This window comes from Hyla sarda, chromosome 3 (genome assembly GCF_029499605.1).
Source record: "Hyla sarda isolate aHylSar1 chromosome 3, aHylSar1.hap1, whole genome shotgun sequence".
NCBI lineage: Eukaryota > Metazoa > Chordata > Amphibia > Anura > Hylidae > Hyla > Hyla sarda.
The window spans coordinates 235,991,389-236,010,241 of record NC_079191.1 but is presented as its reverse complement, the minus strand read 5'-3'; positions in this window follow the sequence as shown (position 1 = coordinate 236,010,241).

Genomic DNA, 18,853 nt, shown 5'->3' with positions numbered 1-18,853 from the left:
ATTGAAGGAGATTTATCATTCTGCACCATGAAACAAAGCTACTACATTAATGTTAATTATAGAAAAAATGTATTATATAACTAATAACGCTATTAATTTTAAGGTTTAAAATACACACTGCACACGTACATGCTGGTGTACCCACAACATTTTTAAATTAATGTTGTGTTAAAATAGAATAAGGCACAAAATAATTGTGTTTAAGAATTTTTACAGACTACATAAATAACCCATATTTGGCACAAAAATTTTTCCTTAAAAAAAAAAAAAAAAAAAATCCATAGTAGTACAACTTCATGCACATTTTGGGGTGGGTAACGTACCGAGTGTTTTTATAAATTTTTTTTTTTTTTTTTTTTTTTTGTGTGTGGCTTCACTATTGCTTATGTGCCTGTTTGGTGCTGCGCTGTCTTCCCTTCTGACGTAAACTCCGGCCTCAGTGCAGTGCGCAAGACTCCGCCCACCAACATCACAAAATGCTGGCTCAAAATTAAACTAAAAAGCCTCCAGAGTACGGCTATTCATGGTGTGGCATAATATGTTAGTTTTTTTTATTTCTGAGGAAGGTGGATGGGTTGTTGCGGGATAGTTGGAGTGCAGCTATTTAGTGCCAGGCAGGCCAGTCGGTGTCACCCGATGCGGTACATTGATGGTGGTCCGACCAATCAGCTCACTTGACATGTCTGTTTTAGTAAAAATACATTCATTGCCCATAAAACAACCTTTAATCCTCTTCTCTTGTAAACTCTGTATTGTGCTGTTACTCCGTTTAGAAATTACAATGGAATGGCTCAACTCGAAGCATTAAAAATGTCATTGTTTATTGGACAACAATGATGTACTGTTATGTGCTCATTAAAGTGGCCTCTTCAAACAGGATAGCAGTAGGACCCCCCCCCCCCCCCCCCCCCCCCATTGATCTAATAGTTATATCCTACTAGCGTTGCCCAGTTTTTCCTATCTAATCCTTGTGGGGGAGGAAAAGCAACAAAGGAGGAAGTACTTGTCCTCATCCCAACCTCGTATCTGGTCCTCGTATGCAGACCTTATGTTCCGCCCTTATATCTCATTCTCTCATCCCGTCCTCAGGTGGGGCTGAGTTGTGATGAAGAGATTGTAGGCCGAAAATAGAGGGACGTGTGACTTTGTGGAAGTGGGCATGACTTGCAAGCCAGACCAATGCACAAAAAGGGTAGAAAATAAAAAGGCGTTGTGTAAATTATGGGTGTGGCATGCGGGAGGGATGTGGACGGATTGACGCACTCACCAGGAGGTGCAGAGCTTGGAGTAAGGTACTGGAAGTTCTATATACTTCCATGGGACTTAAAGGGGTACTCCGGTGGAAAACATTTTATTTTAAATCAACTGGTGCCTGAAAGTTAAACAGATTTGTAAATGACTTCTATTAAAAAAACTTTACACTTCCTGTACTTTTTAGCAGCTGTATGCTACAGAGGGAATTCTCTTCTTTTTGAATTTCTTTTTTGTCTTGTCCACAGTGCTCTCTGCTGACACCTCTGTCTGTGTCAGTAACTTTCTCCTGCTCTGGACAGTTCCTGATACAGGCATCAGGTGTCAGCAGAAAGCACTGTGGACAAGACAAAAAAGAAATTCAAAAAGAAAAGACTTTTCTCTGTAGTATACAGCTGCTAAAAAGTACTGGAAAGGTAAATATTTTTTTTAACCCCTTAAGGACCGGGGGGTTTTCCGTTTTTGCATTTTCGTTTTTTGCTCCTTGCCTTTAAAAAATCATAACTCTTTCAAATTTACACCTAAAAATCCATATGATGGCTTATTTTTTGCGCCACCAATTCTACTTTGTAATGACGTCATTCATTTTGCCCAAAAATCTATGGTGAAGCGGGAAAAAAAATCATTGTGCGACAAAATTTAAAAAAAAAAGCTGTTTTGTAACTTTTGGGGGCTTCCGTTTCTACGTAGTACATTTTTCAGTAAAAATGACACCTGATATGTATTCTGTAGGTCCATACGATTAAAATGATACCCTACTTATATAGGTTTGATTTTGTCGGACTTCTGGAAAAAATCATAACTACATGCAGGAAAATTAATATGTTTAATATTGTCATCTTCTGACCCCTATAACTTTTTTATTTTTCCGTGTATGGGGCGGTATGAGGGCTAATTTTTTGCGCCGTGATCTGAAGTTTTTAACGGTACCATTTTTGCATTGATAGGACTTATTGATCACTTTTTATTCATTTTTAAATGATATAAAAAGTGACCAAAAATGCACTATTTTGGACTTTGGAATTTTTTTGCGCGCACGCCATTGACCGAGCGGTTTAATTAATGATATATTTTTATAATTCGGATATTTCCGCACGCGGTGATACCACATATGTTTATTTTTATTTACACTGTTTTTTTTTTTTTATTGGAAAAGGGGGGTGATTCAAACTTTTAATAGGGGAGGAGTTAAATGATCTTTATTCACTTTTTTTTTTTCACTTTTTTTTGCAGTGTTATAGGTTCCATAGGGACCTATAACACTGCACACACTGATCTTCTATGTTGATCACTGGTTTCTCATAAGAAACCAGTGATCAATGATTCTGCCGCATGACTGCTCATGCCTGGATCTCAGGCACTGAGCAGTCATTCGGCGATCGGACAGCGAGGAGGCAGGAAGGGGCCCTCCCGCTGTCCTGTCAGCTGTTCGGGATGCCGCGATTAGCCGCGGCTATCCCGAACAGCCCGACTGAGCTAGTCGGGAACTTTCACTTTCACTTTTAGCCGCGCGGCTCAGCTCTGAGCGCGCGGCTAAAGGGTTAATAGCGCGCAGCGCCGCGATCGGCGCTGCGCGCTATTAGAGGTGGGTCCCGGCTTCACTATGACGCCGGGCCCGCCGTGATATGACGCGGGGTTACTGTGTAACCCCGCGTTATATCAGAAGAGCAGGACCAAGGACGTACCGGTACGTCCTTGGTCCTTAAGGGGTTAATAGAAGTCATTGACAAATCTGTTTTTAACTTTCTGGCACCAGTTGATTTAAAAAAAGAAAATGTTGTTTTTCACCAGAGTACCCCTTTAAGAAAAAAAAAACCTATCCTTCAAGTATATTTTTATTTGACATCAAAGTAACATGTGTACTAAGTTTCATCAAAATATCTCCAGCCACTTGTAAGTTATGCTGGAACATACATTTCCCATAGACTTGCATGGGACTTTAAACAAAAAAAAAAACCCTGATCTTCGCAAATGGGGGTGGGTTAGGGTTAATTTATCTATTCTATGTTTGTAGTTGATATATTGGTAACACGTGTACCAAGTTTTATTGAAAAATCTTCAGCCATTTGGAAGTGATGCTGCAACATTAAAGGAGATGTATCTCCTTGTGCAGAGGAAGAGTGGTGCAGTTGCCCATAGCAACCAATCAGATTGAGACTTTCATTTTTAAAGAGGCCTGTGAAAAATGAAAGTAGCAATCTGGTTGCTATGGGCAACTGCACCACTCTTCCTCTAGACATGTTTTATATATAAAACCCAAGGGGGAGATTTATCAGAGATGTGAAGGATAAAACAAAACCTTAGAGTATATTTATATGCACAAGGTTTGTTTGTAGAAATGTTGTTGACAGAAAATGAGTTTGATTGATATGAATGGGGTTGTTTCTGCATTTCTGTAACCTGCCATGTTTGGAATATACAGCTATAGTTCAGGTTCTTTCCAGTGCCTTTCATACGTATGGCATGTGATGAAGCATGACTACCCATTGTATGAAATCAGAGGTATAGAATAGTTCACTTTTCTTAGCCTTTATTTTGGCTCTGTACAAAATGGAGTCATAATATGGCAGTGTGTGTATGAGCCTTTAATTTGAAAAGCACAATAAGTGCATTAATAATTAGTTTAACAGAAAATCACAGAAAAGTGTATCAATGCTGAGGTTAAAGGGGAACTCCGGTGCATACTATCTTATCCCCTATTCCATCCAAAAAAGTTTGAAAAGGGAAAAAAAAAATACACCACTTAGCCTTTGTCAAGAGCCTTCTTCTCCAGCTGTTGCTGTTTGGCCAGCCTGTCTCTATCAGAAGGATGCTATAAAAAAAGAGGGTCTGAAAGAGCATAAGTGTCTTACTTGTTACTTTGATTAGTACAAGTGATGGCTACCCATGGATTCCAAATGGGATTCATTTTGCACTGTGAGCTCTTTGCAGGCTTAAGCCTGGGTTGATTGTCACTGAAGAGCTTTGGCTGGAACAAAGACATAAGTCATATAGCAAAGGTTTTGACATGTGATCTTACAGAGTTGATGTCACTAACAGCTGACCTGTCATAAGACCAACGGAAGGATGCCAGAGAGAGTCTTATTTGTCGCTGGTCTGTAGCTCCCTGCTATTTTCTGCTTGGAAACAGCCTAACTCACATAATGGATTGATTTTGTAATCTTCTGTAATACCATAAGCTTCTGATCCAGAGACTTTGACCCCTCACAGGTATAATAACCCTTTTATTTAGAAGTATAGGGTCTCGCTATAGAATAAAGTAGCGACTTTCTTTTTTTTTTTTTGCTTTAAAGGAAATGTGTAATCAGAAATCTGCCTGTTGTAATTTCATTAGAATGGCCATGTGGTTGTTTAACATTTTTTGAATATTTAATAAATAAAACAGCTCTTGAAAACCCAACTGGGACACTAACCAGTCCTGCAGCAGCATCAGGCTTGTCCATGAGTCATAGACAAGAGATGACTCATGGACAAGGCTGTATGAGCAGACACACCAATCCCCTCCCACCACCATGCCCCATTCCCCCTGAGAGGATTTCTAACACTGTGAGCTAATGAAAAGAGGTATTTTTTATAATAAATATAGGTGCAAATATTTGATGTACTTGGTCAGGATTAGGTACTGAGTAACATTTATTATTATTATTATATTATTATTATATTATTATTATTTTTTTTTTTATGGGACCTGTCAGGTACATCAGAGACAGGCACCCTGAGGGACATTAACCTCCCAAACAAAGTTCAAGTAGCGTAAAGTGTACCTGATCTGGGACCCAAGATGTGCACAGCCTAAACAGCAATAGTAACATGGAAGGCGTGATAAAGCAGCAGTGAGAAGTCTAAGCTGTGTAAACTGTGAGATCTCTTAGTTACAGAGCTGTCTCTCTGCATTTTGTGCGTCTTCCCATACGGTTCTCTCTTCTATAGTTTTTTTTATTGATTGTAATTTGATACCTGAAGGAGTTGGAGAACATAACAACAGAAACAGTAAACACAATAACAGGAAAAAGAAGCAATAAGATATATTACAAAGGTTGTTTTTGCAAAAACATATTTAGCAAACTTGTCTTCTCCTGATATTTCCTACTGCTCCTTTACTCCCCGTGTTGATTGCCTCCCGCCATTCGCCTCTGTCTACTGCCCCTGCACCCGTGTGCCTCTCTCTGGGCCCCTGCCTTTCCCAGGGCTCTGCCAATCCTTTTGTACATGGTCTGGTAGCAGGTTCCTTTGGGCCAACATGCCCCCTTTGGGGCTATCTTATTTGCCAGCATATCTTTGTGCAGCTGACAACCTAGTCCTGATAGTCTATAGATTATATATATAATTATTCACTTGATATATACTGCACAATAATACAGAAGTTGGACTTTATGCTAATGACATGAAGTTCTTTAGTGTTGTAAATACTGCACAGAATATTTATATTCATACAGAATGACCAGAATAACCTGACCAAACAAGCAGCAACATGGGTTGCAAAATTAGGCTTAAACATAAACATGGTAAACCCTGAATGGCTCAGTATTAGGTAAGTTTTCAGTGGAGAAGGCCAGATTGGTGCAAGCTTATGTCCTGTATCAGGGAAGGTGTGGCTTCTAGAAAAGTATGTATTATTTCAGTGCAATAGTTTGCTGACTGGCTGCTGCATTATGGCCTATTGCCGCTGACAGTCTGTGTGTTTTTCACCCAAATACTTTTTCAATATTTTGAGTGGTTTTCTTTCCTTCTCTTCTTCTGTGGTGGCCCAGTACGGGATGGTGTTGCACCGTACCTTTCCTGCCCTTTCAGGCAGTGTCCCAGGGCCCCCTGTAGTTGTTTCCCCATTTGTATATATGTTGTATATTAAAAGGTGTTTATGCCTTTAATAAAATGTACCATGTGATTGTTACCCAGGAGGTACCAGTGACCAGCTGACCCCAAAGGTGACCTATGGGCTTCCTGCTAGTCTCCCACATATAAACCCTGGGTGAAGATAGCTTCTCTCTTGCTTCCTGCTGAGGTCCAGTAAAGTCATGAAGAAGAAAGGAGGTCCAGCACTGCAGTGAAGGCAGCTTTATTCAGTGTGTTTTATTGTGTGCTTCTCACTGAATAAAGCTGCCTTCACTGCAGTGTTGGACCTCCTTTCTTCTTCAGTATCCGGGGCGCCTGGCCGGGCACCGGTCCGTGCATAGCACGACATGGGAGGTGAGCTGGACTCTCTTTACTATTTCCAGTAAAGTTGTGCCTAGTGTGTATGTCCAGAGTAGTGGAGGCCTCAAGTCAAGTGCAAGTAAGATAAAGTCACCGTCCTGTCAGTCACAAGTCAGTCAAGTCAAGTCATCTGTCTACCCAGCGTGGCCTGCACTAAATTCTCCCGTCCAACTACAGGTCCCAGCAAGCCTGCGAGGCCTCTGTATCACTGGTCACCCCCTTGGGCCGTGGCTGTACTGCATAGATGTCAGGATCCGGACTGGTATGCGGGGAGGACATGGATAGTGGATCCTCTGTGTCAGTGGGGTGATGGCGTGGGCCATACCAGGGGAATGAAATCTAAGGGGTTACTGGTTTTCACCAGAGCCCGCCACAAAGCGGGATGGACTTGCTGCGGCAGGTAACCCCCAGGTCGTTCCACCCGATAGCAACTCAAACTCACTGACAGCTGAGACAGGCGCGGGACACAAGGACAAGGCACAGGCAAGGTCGGACGTAGCAGAAGGTCAGAGCAGGCGGCAACGGTTCGTAGTCAGGGGCAACGGCAAGGGTCTGGATACACAGGCAAAAGGCACACGGGAACGCTTTCACTGGCACAAAGGCAACAATATCCGGCAAGGACAGGAAGGGGAAGTGGGTTTATATGTGTAGGGAGTGATTGGGAACTGATTGGACCAGGCACCAATTAATGGTGCACTGGCCCTTTAAATCTGAGAGACCCGGCACGCACGCGCCCTAGAGAGCGGGACCGCGCGCACCGGGACTGAGCAGGAGGACGTGGCAGGTGAACGGAACGGGATGCGACCCGCGGGCAGGCACGTCCCGCCGCGCGGATCGCATCCCCGCCGGGGGACACAGAGCAGCGCTCCTGGTCAGCGAGTATGACCGGGGCGCTGCAAACAGGAGCCGAACGCCGTGAGCGCTCCGGGGGAGGAGCGGGACCCGGAGTGCTCGGCGTGACAATAGACTGTCCCAACTGTCTACCCTCAGTAAAGCTACCGTTGTCCGTAACTTGACATCAGTGTCTTCATTGCCCCCGTGCCTAGCCCAAGATCCAGCGGTATACCTTTTGGTGGTTAAGGCTATATCACGCCTTTGGCATCACGAACAGTCCTTCCCCCCTAGTCTGAACTTTGTCCAGTATTGTCTGAAAAAAATCGCATGTCGATGCAAGTAAAGTTTGGGCCAGAAAGTGTACGGGACTTTGTCAGTGGAAAGTGTGTTACCCGAGGCGCTTGTGAAATAGAGGGGGAGGTGAAGACAAGACTGTTTGTCACTGTGGAGTATAAAGAGTCGGTACCTGAAAGGGTTAATTTGAGCTGGTGTTTCCCGCACGAGCGGTCACAGCTCCACCCTGTTAGTCCCCAACGAGGAGGAACCAAAGAGCCGCCCTGTATTGCACAGGGGAAGACTTTGCCGAACAGACCAAAACAGGAAGTTCCCTGGGCGCAGCCATATTGGAGGTTCCAGGGCTGCACCCGGCTCCGCTGTCTTTTATCAAGCACCCGCTGCAGCGCAGACTCTGAAAACACCAACGATTATCAGCATCAAGTCTCCGGTGCTGGTAGCTTTCAGCATTAACCTACTAGTGTTCATAAGTCTGGTCGCAAGACAAATTACCGGGTGCCTGCAAAATAGAGGGGGAGCATCCATTACAGTACCCTCACCAGCCAAATCCAAGCCGCTACAGCACATCAGCAATTTTCTTAAATGACAGTGCACTCAAAATCCAACCAGATGTCAGAACCCAGCTCTCCAGATCAACCGGGCGACAGTGCCCCTCCAGCAGCGGCATCATCACCTGCCCCAGCGGCCGGAATGTTGCCACTTTTGCCTGCAGTCCACATCAACAACCCTGGTGTTCCTGCGTCTGCACCGGTATTCATGGGGAACCCTGTCCTCCCTACCTACAGTGGAGACCCCTTCACCCTGAGGGATTTCAAAGAAAGGATCCAGAGTTTTTGTCTTTTACTCTTTCCCTCCCAATTAACAGGGGCAATTTTTCACAGGACAACTACAAGGACCAGCGTTCGAGGAAGCCTGCACCTGGCCAGCCTACGAGAAGGCAACTGTAGAGCAGATCTTTGAAGGACTGCACCAGGTATTTGAGTCACATTCTCCATCAGAGGTATGTCTCCGGCTGTAGGAAAGGTGACAGATGCCAGGTGAGACCTTATGAGCATATGCCGTAGCCCTACAGAATGCCCTAGAGACTGTCCAAAAACTAGATGGTATAACTCTCGAGCAAGGCAATAAGGTGTTACTGGACAGATTTGTTGATGGGGCTCACAATAAGTTGGACAAAGCCCAGCTGAGAATGTTAGCAGTCCAAAACCCCAACATGTCATTCCCCGCTTTGAAGAGACTGGCTATCAAAATGATTGAGTTCGGGACTGAGTTAGAGGGAGCTTGTCCACCTGTCCAAGAACCACAAGGGGCAGTAGCCAGACCTATACCACCACCAGCCCCCGCCCCAGTGTCACCTGCTTTGCCACTCACCGCAGCCTCCGCAGTGTTAGGCAGGACACTGAACAACTGACCAAGGCTGTAAAGAAGCTTGCCACCCGGTCCACTCCTCCCACCCCTGCATAGAAAACCTAACCTTTCTCCTGCTCCCCTCAATTTCAACTCCCACAACCCTCCACCTAGTAGACCCCCAGGGACACAAAGATCCTTTTGTACCCATTGTAATAAACAAAGACATTGGAAAACGCAGTGTTGGGATTTAAACGGATTTCCCCTGAGGTCGTGGACCAGCCCTCAGGAAAACAGTCATCAGGTCCAACCCCAGAACAGCCAAAGTCAGGACTCTCACTTTATGTCGCCTCCTGCGTCTATGTAAAAATTATTGTACAAGGTGTACCATTGGAGGTGTTGATAGATACCGGGTCACAAGTGTCTACTATACCTAAAAGTGTTTTCTATCGGCATTGGAATGCTAGTTTATTGTGTGAACTGGAAGATGTTAACTTCAGAATAGTTGCGGGTAATGGACAAGACATGGTTACTGGGAGCTAACCATTCAGTTGGGAGAGCATGGAGTGATTTTAACTAATGTGACAGATAAGGGGTCTGCTGAGTTTATATTGGGGATGAACATTATGAAAAACTGTTTTGTTGAAATAGTAGATGCTTTGCATGCCTCTCTTCCCCTTATTTCCCCTTCAGGCCAGCGAGATGCGCAGAACCACTTGAAGGTTCTACAAGCGGAGCGGAAGTTTGGCAACAAGCAAGGGGAAATCTGCAGAGTTTGAGTACAAGACATCAGGTCAGTTACCTTGCACCCCAACACAGAGACTATCATCTGGTGTTTTGCATGTCCCGGAGTCAAGAATAGAGACTATCAAGCCCTGCTGGAGCCTCTGCAACTAGAAGACCACCTTCTTTTCCGAGCTGCAAATACAAATATTTGCCCAGTTGTATCTCGTAGAGTCAAAGGACATCTTAACAGAACGTATGGTGGCCCGACAGCGTGCAGCCAAAGTGGCTGAAGGATCCAGTACGAGTCCTCCCGAACCCTGGTGGCACAACTCCAAATTGGAGATGACACTACCCCAAGGGACCAGGTCAAGGGAGTCATCAATGTCGCCAAAAGATACCATGAAGCTTTCAGCAAACACCGCACAGACTTCGGGCATTCTTTCATGATCCAACACCGAATCCTCACAGGCGACAGCCCACCTATCAAAGAAAGACACCACCCAGTCGCGGCAGGCATGTATCAGACTGTCAAGAAGATGTTGGCCGACATGAAATAGGCAGACCTCATCCAAGAAAGTCAGAGCCCCTGGGCGGTGCCACTTGTCCTGTGCAATGACCCTGCTACGTTCCACCGTCTGATGGAAAGGTGCCTGGGCTATCTGAATTTTCAGTTTCCTATTGTACCTAGACAATGTTATTTTGTATTCCAAGTCCTACCAGGAGCACCTCAGTCATCTGTCTTCCACGTCCTGATCAAGCATGGGCTAAAGATCAAGCTGTCAAAGTGTCACTTGCTTAAACCTCAGGTACACTACCTGGGTCATGTTGTCAGCATCGAGGGAGTCCAGCCCAATCCTGAAAATGTGGAAGTTGTCAAGAACTAGCGCGCACGGTGAAAGATGTCAGGAGCTTCCTGGGATTTGCCGGCTACTACCGCCGCTTCATCCCCCACTTCACCCAGATTGAAGAACCCCCTCATAGCTGTCTTACGGGGTACAGCGAAGAACTACAATGGAAGAATACCTTTTAAATGGGCCAAAGAGCAAGAGACAGCGTTCCGAGCTCTTAAACGTCTACTGACAGAACCACCCATCCTGGCATATCCAGACTACAGTCAGCCTTTCCGGCAATATACCGATGCTAGTTTCGAAGGTCTGGGAGCCATCCTGTCCCAAGTCCAAGAAGGCGGGTAGTTGCCAGTTGTAACCTGCAAGGAGCCGAGAAGAACGAGGTAAACTACAGCTCATTCAAATTAGAATTTCTTGCTTTGGTATGGGCCTTGACTGAAAAGTTCAAGGGCTACTTGGCTGCCACGCCATTTGCTGTCTGCACAGATAATAACGCGTTGGCCCACCTGAACACTGCCAAGTTGGGTGCCATCGAACAATGTTGGGCCCAGTGTGATTATGAGCTGAAACGTCTGTGGCAACAGAGGAAGTGACTGTTTGTACACAAGGGACTGTTGTACCGAAATTCTTTTGGATCTGGTCTCTGGTGATCAACTTCATCAAATTCTGGTTCCCCGAAGAGACGCGGCGATGGTCCTCAATGCATGCCATGATCAGTCGGGACACTTTGGAGTCCACAAGACCAAATCTACTGTCAGGAGTAGATTCTATTGGATCGGAATTCGGAGCGACATTGAGAAATGGTGCAGTGAATGTGCAATCTGTAACGTCACCAAGAACACTAGAGCACCCCTCCATTCTATCCAGAGTGAAAGGCCTAACCAGTTGGTCACGCTAGACCATGTCAAGTTGTCTCCTACCCGGTCCGGGTACACTTATGCTCTCACCATGGGGGATCACTATTCCAAATGGGTTGTCGTTGTACCTGTTAAAGATCTCACAGCCAAGACAGCTGCTCAGAAGTTTGTCTGGGAGATGGAACCATACACGGTGACAGCCATACCCTATCCAGACTCTGACGTGTACAAAAGCCTGGGTATGAGCCACAAGTTGTTCATCGCAACCAATTCAAAGTATATCTAAAAGAAGATCTGCAACTGTTCTCAGCACCATCTCCTCCAGCTGTCATACCCACAAGAGAGTACGTCCCAGGCGAGGGGATTCATCCATCTATGGGTCTTGCGGTCTTCTGTGTCTCACCAGCCTCGGGGTCTGTTCTACCAACATTAATTTCTACTCCAGCTCCAGTCGTGTCACTGTTGGCTCCAGCCAATACACCAGTTTGCAGAGCACCAACTCTGTCACCAATCTCTCCAGCACCACAGTCAGTGACTCTGAGTTCTGCCAGTCCGGACCCTGTACCAACTCTCGAATTCGCTGAGGAAGACCGTCACAGTTCCAGCTGTGTCAAAAGCACCAGAAGACCGGTGTTCCAGACTCTCCAGAAGTGGTGTTGCGTAGGTCCCAACAGTCAACCAAAGGACAACTCCCAGCAAGGTATAAAGATTAATTCACCTTAAAACCTGTAAAAGTTATGTACCACACACAGTCCAGTTATATGGTAAAAGTAGTCCACCTCACCATTACCACACTTCCATTCAGTACAGGTAGCTATAATGATTTCTTCCAGCCATGACCTGTCTTTGCAAAATTTGACAGAAAAACATTTTCGGACCCTTGCTTTTCCAGCATTTTCCTCGCCTTTTTCCAACTGTAGTGCCCTAATAGGTAATTGTAATGATTGCACCTAGCCAGGTGCTCTGGATTCTCAGGAGTTACAGGTGTTGGTCCAATCGGCAGTGGCAGGTGGGATATTTAAATCCTTCTCATGATTTGGCTCATACCAGATTCTCCAACATTAGTTACTGCCTGTTTGTTTTGTGTTACTGACTTTTGCTAGCTCTTGACCATTTTTTGCCTGCTGTTTTGTGCCTTGAAGCCCGTAGTTTGAGCCTTGTTTGCCTTTTGACTATCCCTTCTGCCTATCGATTTGTATCTTGTTGCTATGTTGGTTTGGACCCGGCCTGTCTGACCATTGCTTTGTTGCCCGATCTGTCTGTTGTATACCTGTTGTGCTCTCTGAATTGTGCTTTGGTTAACCCTTTGTGTCCTAACCCACTTCCTTTTGCACTGACCTTGACACCCTGCACTTTATTCAGTATAGGGACCAGCACCATGGTTGGGGCCACTCTATTAAGGAGGTGGGCACCCCAAAAGGCAGGGACAGAGGTTTGGGGGAGTTCAGGGCTGCACTTATCCCTGCCCGACTTGACAGTAATAATACCACCATTGGTGCCCCTCACAGTAATGGCACTTCTGTTATTGTACGCCCAAAATAGTAATAGTGTCCTTTTTTTTTTTTTTTCCCAACACAGTTCTTAGGCCCCCATTGTGCCCCACACACTATTATAGCCTTCATGTACCTCTACAACAGTGTTTCCCAACCTTTTTTGGCTCGGGGCACCCCGCGGAAAAATAAAATCGCAGGGCACCTATTCCAAAGTTCACAAGCAAAAAAAAGAAAAAAAAAAAAGGGAGGAAAAAGGCTGCAATGCACAGTATCCAATATCTATATATAAGTGGGTATGTAGTTTAAAGTGCTGCTTTATACAGCAACTCACAAGTGACGTCATGTGACAGTCGTTCCCTGTTCTTCTTAGTCTGATCTGGTCCGGACCGTCCTGACAATTTCCTACAGCCACAACTCTTCATTGTTAAACCTGCAAAACAAATTAATTTGGCTTCGCACTTTACCAGCATTAGCTTCCAGATTTCCCTTTTACAAGTGAAGAGGAATACAGGGGCGTATAGGTGTAAAGAGGTAACAGATGGGTGCAGAAAGGTGTACATGGGAGAAGGGATGTAGAGGAGTGTACATGGGTGGCAGAGGGGTGTAGAGGAGTGTACATGGGTGGCAGAGGGGTGTAGAGGAGTGTACATGGGTGGCAGAGGGGTGTAGAGGAGTGTACATGGGTGGCAGAGGGGTGTAGAGGAGTGTACATGGGTGGCAGAGGGGTGTAGAGGAGTGTACATGGGTGGCAGAGGGGTGTAGAGGAGTGTACATGGGTGGCAGAGGGGTGTAGCGGAGTGTACATGGGTGGCAGAGGGGTGTAGAGGAGTGTACATGGGTGGCAGCGGGGTGTAGAGGAGTGTACATCTGTGGCAGAGGGGTGTAGAGGAGTGTACATCTGTGGCAGAGGGGTGTAGAGGAGTGTACATGGGTGGCAGAGGGGTGTAGAGGGGTTTACATGGGTGGCAGGGGGTGTACATTGGTGGCAGAGGGGTGTAGGAGTGTACATTGGTGGCAGAAGGGTGTAAAGGGGTGTACATGGGTGGCAGAGGGGTGTAGAAGAGTGTACATGGGTGGCAGAGGGGTGTAGAGGAATGTACATGGGTGGCAGAGGGGTGTAAGAGCATACATCGGTGGCAGAGGGGTGTAGAGGAGTGTACATGGGTGTCAGAGGGATGTAAAGGGGTGTACATGGGTGGCAGAGGGGTGTAGAGGAGTGTACATGGATGGCAGAGGGGTGTAGAGGAATGTACATGGGTGGCAGAAGGGTGTAGAGGAGTGTACATGGGTGGCAGAGGGGTGTACATGAGTGACAGAGAGGTGTAGAGGAGTGACAGATGGGTGCGCAAGAGTGTACATGGGTGGCAGAGGGGTGTAGAGGAGTGTACATGGGTGGCAGAGGGGTGTAGAGGAGTGGACATGGGTGGCAGAGGGGTGTAGAGGAGTGGATATGGGTAGCAGAGGGGTGTAGATAAGTGTACATGGGTGGCAGAGGGGTGTAGGAGCGTACATGGGTGGCAGAGGGGTGTAGAGGAGTGTACATGGGTGACAGAGGGGTGTAGAGGAGTGACAGAAGGGTGTGCAAGAGTGTACATGGGGGGCAGAGGGGTGTAGAGGAGTGGACATGGGTGGTAGAGGGGTGTACATGGGTGACAGAGGGGTGTATATGGGTGACAGGGGGATTTAGAAGAGTGTACATGGGTGACAGGTCGGCGTCGGGGGTAACAGGGGTGACAAAGTGCCAGAGGGGTGAACATGGGTGACAAGGATGTGGTCTAAGGGGGGGACAATGGGGGGTGAACATGAGTGACACGGGGATGGATAGGGATGACAAAGGGGTGGACTGGGGTGACAAAGGGACAGAGGGGTGAATGGGGTGGTGGACATAGGTGACAGAGGTGTAGACTGGGGGGTGGTCAGAGGGGAGAACAGGGGAGGGAGAACATGGGTCACAGGGGTGGCCAATGTAGACATGGATGACAGGAGGGTGGACAAGGATGACAAGGGGGATAAAAGAGGGGTGACAAAGGGACAGAAGCAGGGGCATAGGAACCCCCACAAATCTGGGGGGGATAGCATTGTAATTGGGTCTGCTTTGCAAAAGGTGGAGCCATAAAAGGGAGGGGCTAAAAGGGGCAGAACCACTTAATTTTGCATGACAATACAGGCTCCTCATCACAGGTAACTTCAGGGAGGAGTGAATTCAAGAGATAGGGACTCGTCAGGACTGTGGGAGGTAGGCTGTGTGTGTGAGGTTAGGATGAGGGGTTAATGTAGTCAACATTAACACCTTGACAAAACATGGTGTACATGTATGCCGTGGTAGCAGTCTGGGTGCATGAAGTGCACTTACTAGCTGAACGCTCTTCATTTACTGCTAATGCCGCACATCGGTGATTATGCCCCTTCCCTAATAAAAGTGTAAACAGAAATAAACATATTTGGTATTGCCGAATGTGGAAATGTCCGAACTATTAAAATATGACATTAATGAAACTGTATGGTGAATGGTGTAAACGTAAAAAAAAATACCTACTGTGAGTCCAGAATTGCTGATGATTTCTGGTCATTTTCTATACCAGAAAAAAAAGTTTATTAAAGGTGATCAAAAAGTACCATCAAAACAAAAATGATACCGATAAAAACTACAGACCACGGATCGAGAAATAAGTCCCATAAGTAAGTCTTATAGAAGAGGACAATTTTAAGCATCAAAACCAGTAGGCAAGGAGGAATAAAATCACCATACATATTACCACCATACTATTACTGACCAAATCCTGAATACTGAGACCAATATTAACAATAATATCACTATACATGGAACAAATTATACCAGCACACAAAGACTGGATAATACCTCCATACTGAGTAAAAACCACTATAAACAGACTAACAATACCAATAATACCAGAATATAAACAATACCAGGACCAAATAATACTGCTTCATCAGGAACACATTTTACATCACATAATTACTGACTGATGCATCAAACTGTTACTGAATAAAACCACTGTATACAGACCTGTATCTCTCTGTACAGTGACTATAAAGAAGTAGATACCAGCTGTACACAGAATCAGTAGAAGCTGTAAAAGACAGCACTAGATAAATCCCTTGTCCCCGTAGTCATCCAGATAGCCAATCCGGATACCAAACATGCAACAAAGTCCAAGACCACAACACCATAAATGGAAAAGAACTATCATTTATTGGTTCCTCAAAAAAAGCTTTTGGGGAACCAATAAACTAGATTTACATATGCACATATCAGTTGTAAATTATTGCTGCTGTGGTCTTGGACTTTGTTGCAGGACCTGTATACCATGTAAGTGATTGTATCCAAGACCATATAAAGGTAGATACCAGCTGTACACAGGATCTGTATACCATATAGGTGATTACAGTTACATCTAGGGACTCACAGGTAACCTCTGATCAGCGATGTTCTCTTTCCTTTTCTTCTGCATCTGGATCAGACATGTCAACTTCTTCCAGCCACAAAATGTCTCTTTAGCATCTGTAGATGTTAAACATGTTAGACTCTGCATTTTTCCAGTGCACTGCCCTCTCATAATAAGGATAGTCGGTCCCTCATTAAGGAGGCCTATCCCCCACCATAGACCCCCCCCCCCCAGTAGATAAATACATCAGAAAGTAGGTAGGTTATTAGCTACATTGGTAGGTAGGCAGGTAAGTAAGTAGCTAGCTACATGGGTAGGTTGCTAGCTACGTTGGAAACTAGGTATGTTCATAGCTAGGTTGTTTGTTAGCTACATAGGTAGTTAGGTGGATAGCTTGTTAGGTGTTTAGGTAGATTGTTAGCTAAGTAGATAGCCATACAGGTAGGTAGTTAGGTTGCTAGGCAGGTAGCAAGGTTGGTTGTTAGCAACATAGGTGGGTAGCTAGCTAGGTAGCCAGGTAGTTAGGTTGTTAGCTAAGTAGGTAGCCAGGTAGTTAGGTTGCTAGGTAGATAGATAGGTAGGTAGGTAGGTAGCAAGGTAGTTAGGTTGCTAGGTAGATGGATAGCTAGGTAGGTAAATAGGTAGGTATTCAGGTTGCTAGATATCCAGGTAGGTAGGCAGGTAGCTAGCTTTCTATGAAGGTAGCCAGGTAGTTAGACAGGGAAGTAGGTAACCACATAAGTTGGTTGTTAGGTAGGTATTAATACGTATCAGGTTAAAATGGTGGGTCTCCCAGTAAATTAATAATATAGACACTGATTTGAATAGGGACCTTCCATACGATAAAATATACCTTTTATTACGTTCCAAAAAAATATCGATTTACACTACAAAATATACAGGCTTCCACCAGTCACCTATGGTTTAGCACACATTTATCTTCTTGCACTTGTGTATATGTAGTCTCTTAGGATAAACTCCATATAAAATGCAAAAACAGTGTATGAAAACACACAAGATATATACACACAGAATTCCAATAGGAGGTATGGTCCAGGTTTATCTTCTATTCTCAGTCAAAGTTGAGTTTGTCACATGACATAAATTCCTTTATGTATCAATATGTTCTCATTTATGCCACTATTCACATGTAACTCTGTTTATTCACTGTATCTGACTACATTCATTCTAGGGATGTAACTAGCATTCACGTGTAGCAGTTATTTCTCCATGCCACTGTTCACACATATGTACGTTTTTTTTGTTTGGATATTCTATTGCAAACAAACAATTATACTCTCCTTAGTCACTGTGGTTAGTCCAATCTGTTAGCAGTCGCCATGTTAGTTACCATAAAAGAACAATATAAATACTAGACTATTGGACCAACCACAGTGACTAAGGAGAGTGTACTTGTTTGTTTGCAATAGAATATCCACAAACTAAAAACCGTACATATGTGTGAACAGTGGCATGGCGAATTAACTGCTACACGCTAGAATGAATGTAGTCAGATACAGTGAATAAACAGACTTACATGTGAACAGTGGCATAAATGAGAACATATTGATACATAAAGGAATTTGTCATGTAACAAAAACAAAACTCAGCTTTGAACAATAGTGAGAACAGAACAGAAGATAAACCTGGACCATACCTCCTGTTGAAATTCTTTGTGTATATATCTTGTGTGATTTTATACACTGTTTTTGAACTTTATCCTAAGTTTATCATAAGAGACTACCTATGTTTGTTGTTGACATATAAGTAACGTGTGTCAAGGTTCATGTTAATATCTTTAGTTGTTTGGACTTGATTGTGGAACATACACACACACACACATTAGCCCTAATTTACTAATGTCAACCCGACTCTTTTTCTCAGGTTGTGCGACCAAATTTGTGTCGCATAGCCCATGCGACACTTTTGTGCAACACAATTTCCCGACAAAAGATATCATCATTCAGAGTGTTTTTTAAATCGGTCAAAACGGGCGTGGTTAGAAATGTTGGGGGTAGTAGTACAGGGGCTGAGGGATTGATCGCATCGAGTCTCACTTCTGAGACCCGATCCGATCAGAAGTTATTAAGCAGGGGAGTGGGCGGCATGCTCCGCTCCCCAGCGATGTATGATGTATTTTACTTTCATTTTTAAATTCCCCACCAGGAGCCCTGAATGGCCGATACTGAGGAGCCATTCAGGGCTCCCGGCGGAGTTCTCAAATAGAAGAGCTGCGGTGCAGAAAGATATATAGAATCGCTGGGGGGGGGGGGGGATTATATGTCTGGCCCCCACAGCCCCCTGCTGTGCTATAGGTCTTGTCCCCCGCAGTACTATCATATACCCACTGCAGCGCATAATATACATATATTCCCCCTGCAGCGCATGTGTGTATATATATATATATATATATATATATATATATATATATATATATTCCCCCGCACTATCATATGCCCCTGCAGCGCATGTGTGTATAAATATATATATATATATATATATATATGTATATATATATTCCCCCTGCACTATCATATGCCCCGCACAGCGCATGTATGTATATATTCCCCCTGTGCTATCATATGCCCCCCTCAGCGCGCGTG